Source organism: Schistocerca gregaria, chromosome 6, assembly GCF_023897955.1.
Source record: "Schistocerca gregaria isolate iqSchGreg1 chromosome 6, iqSchGreg1.2, whole genome shotgun sequence".
Classification (NCBI taxonomy): domain Eukaryota; kingdom Metazoa; phylum Arthropoda; class Insecta; order Orthoptera; family Acrididae; genus Schistocerca; species Schistocerca gregaria.
The window spans coordinates 335107441-335117223 of record NC_064925.1 but is presented as its reverse complement, the minus strand read 5'-3'; positions in this window follow the sequence as shown (position 1 = coordinate 335117223).

Genomic DNA, 9783 nt, shown 5'->3' with positions numbered 1-9783 from the left:
GAAGTAATTCACACGAGTACTAAAAGAAATCCGCTAAATTTCGATTACGTGATAAGTCACAAATCTTTACGGAAATTTTAAGCTTCACGGAAACTCTCTTAGAACATACCACTTCGTTTTAAAATATCTATGTTTAAAAATTTCCATCGGCTGCGGATCGTAACTGGGCCCGCTAAGTGGCAGACGAGCATTCGAACACAGACCCATACTGCCTGCCGAAAAATTGACCATTTCGGGTATTAAAGACTCTCGGAAAACCTCAAAGTCGCGTTTCTCGAGAATTTTTAAAAGTTGCATTGATTTGCTTTCGGGAAATTGATATCTGAGTTTTAAACTTCACGCACCACAAATGTAACGAAACACAAGAAGCAGATTGGCGTGTGGTATCATTATTAGCAGCTTGTGTCATTGCACAACAGACAACAGCGATATTTGAGAGTATGTTAGAAAATTGTTTGCACCTTCGTAATTTATGTGTTGAGACTCGTGGCCGGCACATTCGTTAGAAAGTAGAAGCTTCTCATGTCTATGAAAAACTAAATATTCATTTACAACTTAAGATTCCGCTCTCATAATATCGAGTTTAGATTCCTCTATATCATGTATAAGTCCGACCCTACCTCATCAGACTATAAAGAAAGGACTCATGTGGAATTTCTAACACACGTGTGTGTACTGTCTCCTAGTAATAATAATAATGTATTATAAACGATCGCAATTTTTCTCTTAACAAAACTGAATGTTTGTATGATTTTCGACTGTTTATATGATCAAAGTGATGCACGATTTTTAAAATTTGGATTATTCTCCCATTGTGTGACGCCTGTGAAAAATGGATAGGCTGATATATAAACTATTGTACGAATTAATGGGCACATATTGTAAACATATGGCTTGGGGGAGAAAAATTGAATTAGTATATGGAGGTATAGAGTGTGGATGCAAAGAAACAAACAAACTGTAATATGAGGCTGGGAGTTATGTGAAAGGTTTGTAGCTGAACGTCGTGGTACTTGGGTAGACGCAATGGAATTAGTTCTTAACTGGGCTGAAGGGAAAGAGAAATGAACGAAAGAATGGTGAAGATATGGAGTAGAATGAATCTGAAAGTGCTACTAAGGTAGTAAGTAAGCTACTATGTAGTTTTAAGGGGTGTGCTGTGATTAAAAACTGATCTGCTTCCATGAGTAGGGCGATAAAGCCGTGATTTGTGAAACTATGCTCAAAAATATGTTAAACTGCCACAATACCGCTCGCACTTATAAAAATACATGTAATGGTGAATGAATTTCGCTTTCACGTTGCGTGGTACGAGGATGTTTCCCCATGAGTGTAATAACTGAACTTGCACTCTTAATAGATTCATAACTGAAATAGCCCGTTAAACGAATAGGATCATGACGTAAGTCAGAGACACACATTATCGAAAATGGGGGATACCTGACTACCAAGTACTCCACAAAATACCTTATGGTGTCACGATTATTCCTAATAGTATCTCCACGTATAAATTCAGAATAAGTCAGAGAGTGTTATTCTGCCCCAGTACTATGAAGTTATACGAAATTAAAATGAATGATATGTAATCTCGCTTGGCAGGAGGTCAGAGTTACTGTACAGAGTATGTGATTCATTTATTTCACTTTAAGTTCCAATTAATAGTAGCCTGTGAATTCGTGCCGGGAACCCACTGGCTGTGCGGCCGTGGTCTCTTATATTCCCTGAGCTCAGGTCGGAAGAGCTAGGCCGGCTGAGCCATCCCAGCGCCTTCGAACACAATGCGAGTCCACGAAGATTAGCGGAACCACTCTAGTCCGATGTAAGCTCGCTTCCCCAGTTTGCTGTAAGGAAATACCCAGGCCGAATGACTGTCAGACTACACAACTCACTCCTCTCGAGATAGCAGGTTGCCCCCAAAATACAGGATTTTTCCGCTTTTATCCACGTGAAAAACAAACCTGGATCTGGGGATTTTTTGCACTTGAAATGCAAGCTTCCTGTTCGCTAACAGCAACTCACTGTCGAGTAGACAGCGATGGAGATAGTCAGATGGAGGCGGAATATAGTTATAACAGAGTGGACTGGTGGTAAGGAGGAAAGTAAACGTTAGAACTTCGAACGAACCCCACCACTGGCTGCTGACGTCTGAATGGGAGTCGAGAGGACATTTCCGCGTCCTGAAAAACTAATGGTTAACTACAATAAACTAAAATATAGGAATGAGAAGTTAATAAAAGCAACAATAATTCTGATTCGCTGAAGTCCACCTCACCTAACTTGAGCGGCAGCTCGTCCCCATAAACCAAACTAGAAAGATAAACCTAATAACCTCACAAATGATTCATGTTGCTTTTCGTCGATTAAGACTATTGTTGAGAACCTCGTCCGAGTAGCCCAGCTCTGCGACACCTGCCGCAGCTGTCTACGGACGTGATCCAGTGCAGCCCTCGTGAGATTAAAAGTTCACACCAGGTAGCGCAATACGTCACAACTCCTACCTATCTCACGCTTCTCAACAGATAGCATGTTTACACCGAACCAGCGGCAATTAGGACGTAAGGAATTTTACTGGGTGAGTAATTCTCAATAAGCTTCACCTATTCGTCTTCAGAATCCAGATTCAGGTTTGCATTTACCAATTCAACTACAGTTTGTTCGATACATTTTCATCTCTGAGTTGCGCTTTAGCTTCAGGTAGTTGCTTCCCGCTGTTTGCGCAGTCAGTTACACATGTGCCCATTTAACGTTATAGTCAGATAGAGTTTTTGAGTGTTTGATTTAGTTTGAAGTCACATTGCACTTCGAAAATCTTTAACCTGCCACTGTTAGATTGTATATAAGGAACCACTGATTCTAATTTATGGTCAGATTGCGTATTAGGTGCTCCGATCATTATTCCGAGCACATCTGAATGCTTTGATAGTACGATTATGTGCAGTTATGTTCTTGAATGCAATTAATAAATAAATTATATTATGCATCAATTTCCATTCTTTTATCTACAAACCACCCTGTAATCTCTATTGAATAAAGAAACACACTACATGGTTCCCCACAACAATCCAGAACAGCGTGCAGAACTTACCTTGATGCACCTGTAATTTATTCACAGACAAAGGGACATTCACTATTAATGAACAGAGATAGCTGTGTATGGACTAAGTACACACATTGACTTATTGTGGGACAAAGATTTTAGCAAAAGATATCAACAAAATGGTTGCATACTAGCATTTAGCTACCATACATGAATGGCTTAGAAAGAGAAACATAATTAACAGGAATAGTATGGTTACTGCATTGTTCCCAATCTGTGAAGACAAAACAAAAACCACATGGAATCTCAGTACATGTAACATTAATTGAAGATCCGGAAAAAGCATGTAAATGTACAACTCCTAGATACCTCTTCTAATAAGACAATATTCGGAGACACAACTTGGATTCCGAAGCTGATAGTTTTCGTATCAGATTTTCGTATTATGAAAACATGCCGTTTCAAACTCAGCGGCACATTGAAGATTTATAAAAACATGTCGTTCTTGGTACGATTTGTTATAATTAAACGTCACTTAATGATATTTCAGCGGATGAAGCCTTCATGAAACGTAAGTTACAGTCCAAACATCGACTTTCGCAATTTCAACAGGGAGTAGTGGTAATAAGAGTGGAGTTACGAAGTAAAGTAGGTAAGCGGCTGCTTGACGTCCTGCCATTTGCAGTTATATTCTTACGCCTTCTCGTTTCTGAGATGTCTGGGACATTCTACTTAATTTAATAGAAGTATGTTACTTAATATTTGTAATAATAGATGTTATGTGCATATCTGCTCTCTCTCTCTCTCTCTCTCTCTCTCTCTCGCTCACGATTTTCAATGAGGTGTGATGCTGGAGACGTATTCACTCTGTCCCCATCCTCCAGCTGGCCGATTTCCGGAGTTTTTTCACACACACATTTATTACAATATATCGCTTGCATTTTTTTGTGATCAACGTGTTTGTGTTTACAGAGTGTAGTGTTGCAAACTGTCACTGGGTTTTTATCTTACGTATTTTATTTGTGTTGTTTGATATTTTTCATTTGTTGTGTGTGTGGGGGGGTTGCTCTTCTTATGTGACAGTTTTCCTGAACCGTCAGGAGCATTTTGTTGTGATTGTTCGTTCTAATAATTTTCATGCCTTGTTCCATGTTGCGTGGTCCATGTCCATGTTTTCAGCAAAGATACACTGGCTGTTTTCATACTTCAAGCTTCTTATGTGTTCTTTATGTTTAGTTTTGAAACTGCTGCCTGTCATCTTCAGATATACTGATTCACATTCTTGGCATTCTGACTGGTATACATCCGCTACTTGTTATTTTTGCCTGTTGTTTTTTGTAAATGTGACTGAAGCTTGTTTTTCTCTGTAAGAAATGTGTAATCCCTGTTTCTTTCATATATTTGCTGTCCTAGGTGTTGATTTCTGTTTGTATGTTAAAATGTACGATTTCTCTCCATCAGTCACTTCATGAATGTTCCTGTTTTGTGTTTCCGTGTTTGTTGCAGTGTCTGTAGAGTTCTTTGTTTATTCTGTTCTCTTCTTGTTTTCATTTTTCCTTACTTGTGTTTCAATTTTCAGATTGAGTCTTTGTACTATATGGGTGTTGTAACCATTGTTTGTGACTATAAGTTGTAGTGTTTGACTTTTTCAAAGTTTTCTTTGCTGAGTGGATATTGCCGTCTCTCTTTATTGTTATATCCATGAAATGTATTTCCTTTTGTGTTCATTTTTCCACAGTGAATTGAATGTTTTTATATGTAGTGTTTATGTCTATATGAAGTTAAGCTACTTCTTCTGTTGGTTCATCTACCAAACGGATTTTGTCATCCATATATCTATACCATTAAACAACTTTGTATGCTATCTTAGAGATGAGTGTAATGAAGATTGTGTTTTCTATGTAGCTGATGAATATTAATGTTCCTCACATTGGGGACGCCACTGTGAAACGTCCCCTTTGAAAAATTGTACAAGACTGTGCTTAAACTGACACACAATATATTTTAGCGCAACGCAATCTGACTTCCAAAAATCCCTACGAAAGAATGGCCCTGACTAACATTAACCTATACGTTTCACAAATCACTTACCTCACAAAAATCTTCGTTACTCAAGCTACTGCAATACAGCGAGCACTACTACTGCCAGCTAAATAAAAGATTCAAACTACGGAAGGAACTAACTACTGATAGGCATAGTTAGCAAATGAAAGATTATGATAGAGAACAAACAATGTATTTACCTTAATAGTCATAATGTATATACCAGTTCATGACATCCATTCTCACAAATTTCAAAACTGCGCCATCTCTCTCCCCACGTCCACCACTGCTGGCGGCTCACATCCAACTGCGCAACACTACGCGCCGCTAACAGCCAGCTGCCGCTGCCCAACACTACAATGGCAGACAACAATGCAGACCAGCCACAGACTGCACACAGCACAGCCAGCGATTTTCATACAGAGCGCTACGTGGCGTTACCAATAAGAAAACCTAAACAGCCTACTTACAACTGGAAGCCCATCTTTTTGTAAGTAAAATTCCTTTTCAAATTGGAGTAATTTTGAGATGTGGTTGCTTTGAAGGTTTTGGTTATCTCATTAATGTTGTCTGCTGGTATGTTTTTTTTGGGAGGGGGAATTTTATTACCCTAAAGTAATTATTATTACTCTATTATTTTATTACTCTATAGCATAGTGTTTGGATTTCTGCTCGTCAGTATATGTGTATGTATGAACCCAACGACCACAAAAGTCGATAGAAAGCTCATTTCGTGTTTGGTAGAGCCTGCCATAATGACCTCACTTTTTCATAGAATGAGGAGCACACCAAAGAAGCAGACTCCCGTCTGTAAATTTGCACGACTCATCAAAGTTGGCTATTGGAAATATTTGCAGAGTATCGCAAAGATTATTTCGCGATTTTAGGAAGTGAAAAAATTGTGGGCAAACATGAAAGTTCAATTTAACAAGCAACTTTCAAAGTAAAGATATTGTTTGCGTTCAAAGATATGAATTAAAAGTTATTAAAGAAGGATGCAGGAAGGTGTGTGTCTCAGACTGAGGTAGAAAATACATTGCCGGAAAAAATTGGTACACCCTTCTACAGATTACCGTTTCACTTAAGTTTTATTGTTGTAACAATGCATATGTAGTACATGAACTGACTGTATTTACAGATCAGCAGCACAAGCAGTTCTGAGGCACAAGGTTTCAATTCGTGCTGAAACACCCATATTAGTCCCCATGGACGGCAATGCAGGCGCTGACTCTGACATCCAGTCGATCATACAGATAGAGAATACTGTCCTGGGATATGTTTTTCCACGCCTGCTCGACCTGTGCACGTGGATCTGTAAGAGTTGTTGGATGATGAGTCGCACAAGTCACATCTGATCCCATCATATCTGACACATGCTCCATTGGAGACAAGTCCAGAGATTGTCCAGAGAATTTGCTACACGTCTTGCAGACCATGTTGAGTTTCATGGGAAGTGTGTGGGCGAGCATTATCCTGTTGGAACAACAGATCAGCTTGCTATGGGAAGAGCAGCAAAAGAATGAATCTAACAACAGTCTGACCGTACCGAGCGCTGGCTAGCGTCGACTCCAGAAACACCAAAGGTGAGTGAGAGTTGCAGCTTATAGCACCCCAGACCACAAGACCTGGGGGGGGGGGGGGGGGCAGGTTTCTTGGACAAACAAGATGGCGCTTACCGGGTCTAGGTCACATCCGCAAACGACCGTCAGTTGCAAGCATGCAGGATCTGCTTTCACTGCTGAAGACCATCGCGCACCATTCCATCTTCCAAGTCGCCCTCTGACGGCAACAATCGAGGCGTGTACGTCGAAGCCGTGGCGTGAGTGGAAGACGGGCTAGAGGAGTGCGTACCCGTAGTCCCACTGCTAATAACTGGTTTGCAACAATTCGTATTGACATATCTGGGCTCACAGGCTCTCTTATCTGTGCTGTGCTGTATGATCTACTAATGCTGCCCAATGCGGGCGTCTGTGCAGCCTGGATGTCCAGAATAGTGTCTAGAGGTGTGAGAATTTTCACATACCATCGTTGCACAACTGACGCTGCACTTCCAACTTGTGTGGCACTTTTCCGAAGAACTATGCGGCCACTCGGAAGGGCACAATTTGATCCTTTTCACATTCGCTGAGTTGGCGGTAGGAAGCGCTAGTGCGTCTCCGTGGCAAGGTTGCCTGCTTGCGTCACACGTCTGCACCACCTTGAGCCTTATGGCTGTGAGTATTCCCTATTAAAGGGTAGATACAGGTGGCGCTCTGGTAGGTATGCCACTACACTATCCGCTGGCGGACGCCGTTGAAACATTATCAGTACACGTTGAAAGCGGTGGCTCGTTTTTCTTTTTTTTTCAGGTTACTATTCCTTGCTGTAGGGGCTGTGATTTTTGATATTTATTGTCTAAACCAGCAAGGTAAAACAGAGGCCACTACTTCCACCACATCAAGTGGGTTAAGTGCTCACGTACTCACACTGAGCCATTAACACTTCCCAGTTTATCAATGGGGAATAGTTGGACATGATTACTACTGTTATCGGCGCTATGCGTGCAATGGTCGTGCCAGGCGCGCGATACTGAATTTTTATACAATCGTTAAAGGCGCGAGACCTGCACGACCTTATAGCAACAGTTATACTTCTGCATTATTCTGTTACACTAGAGGTGAGTTCACGTAATTAAAGAGAGAGAATGTAAGATCAACGGACTCATTTATTAAACAGTTGAGAATCGAAAAATTACAACTAAATGGGGGTGAGGAGAAGAAAAATTCGAGTTGAGCAGTCTGCCCCAATGTACGTCCATAACAAGCCACGATAGCAGGAGGATAGGAATTTTAGTAACGATCGCCGTATTATCAAATCTGGTCCAGTTTCCTAAAGGAAGCGCTTGCAGGCACGCAACGACCACCTCAAGGAACCAGCCAAAGACTAAGAAGATGCTACTGTGCGTGAATCGCTAGGTAACCTCCCGTACTAAAGCAATAAAACCCACAAGACGCGAGACTATTCACAATGACCTATCAGGTTCCCTCTGGGCCGCAGGGCGAGAATCTATAGTGCACGTCGACGCTCATGCTTACCGAACTTCATCTCCTGGAAGCGGCACCTCCGGTCTCCGGCACGGTCACACTAGAACTGAACTACTGCCCTTCGAAAAACGGGCGCGCACCTGAACTGGCCAATCATAGGGCCGGAATTTCACAGGGAGGCGACCTCGCGACGTTAAAACTGAGGAGAAATAGCGGCTACAAGGTTGATATGGCAGGTTGGGGGAACTGAGAACAGGAGAAACTTTGGCCACTACTGAATGTTCAAACGACACCACGTGCTACCCTGTTGATCGGAAAAGGGATGGGAAGCCATCATGGCTGCTAGGAAGACTGCTGGCCTCGCCCATAAATAAAGAAAATTTCTAGCGCCAGGCTCCTCTCACAGTTCAGCATGAGACAAGCTGTAAAAATCGTCAAATAAATCAGGCAACCCACACAAATTATTAATATTACCCGAATTATTATTTTACTGAGTACCAGAATGCTGGGATTAGAAATATGAAATAAGAGTACTGAATGGTGAATGAAGTGCACGTCTTTCAATCTGCTATCTTTAGGTGCCATATGCCGTCATCGGATCAAAATCGTCGTCGTCTTTCCAGGTATACTACTCTTTTTTTTCTTTTTTTTTTTTGTCCTGCTATGTAGAACCGGCGGGAAGAGGGAATGAATGATGTATAGAACGGGTGAAGTTTTGTATGACAGTAAGCAGTCAAATGATGTCTTCGATTATTGGTGTCGGGCTAAGGGATTTCTTCTACTGTAGAGGTCAATCGAGAAAGTTATGTGGTTAGTGCAGGTTTGTGTGAGGAAGTTTAGCTTCATATGTCAGGGAGGATGAAGAATGAGACAAATTGCATCTGGAGTAAGTCGGATATGAGGCAAGGCAAGAGCACTGTGAGGGGAAATTAGGAGCTGTGCAGCGGAAATGCAACTGCCGTGTACTGCAACGCACTGGAGTGGAGAGTGTTGAAATGAATCTCCCTGGAAGGTTAAGCTTGAGAGCTAGACCGGTACTCGAACAGGATCTTTGCCTCAGTAAATTGGCGCCCGCGGTTAAGCACCACGATTCAGTCCAGTTCCGGTACACAGCTCTAATCCGCCTGGAAAATTCACAGAACCGCCGCTGCATTTTCAACAGCACGATGCACCAGACACTACTACAAAGACCTTACGCACTCTCGAACTGGCTGTGCAACAGAAAAATTCGCTTCATATAGATGTCATGGCCTCTTCATTATTTTATAAATTTTGACTTGAAACGTAACAGCTAGAACCTTTTACACTTCCGTAAAGTTTATCATCACCAGATTGTCGCTCACGTTTGAAAAGCCAATAACACGTCAACAGTAATCCTAAGTATAGTCAAAAATGGATAATACACAAAAAAATTACACTTTGGGAGCTGTTATGATGAAATAAGTCTGCCTACCTCAAGTAGACACTGCGATTGGTAGGAATGTTTGATACCATGCAGTTTATTTACAATCACAAAAATATGGTTATGATCATTTTCTGTGACACATATCTTAATTTCGATGTTATTTGTAACTAAAAAAGAATTAGAATAAAATATGAAACTTGCTATGTAAATTCAAAACATTTTCCTGTCTGTGCGAAATGTAATTTCTGTATTAATAGAATAAAAGCTAACTGCAA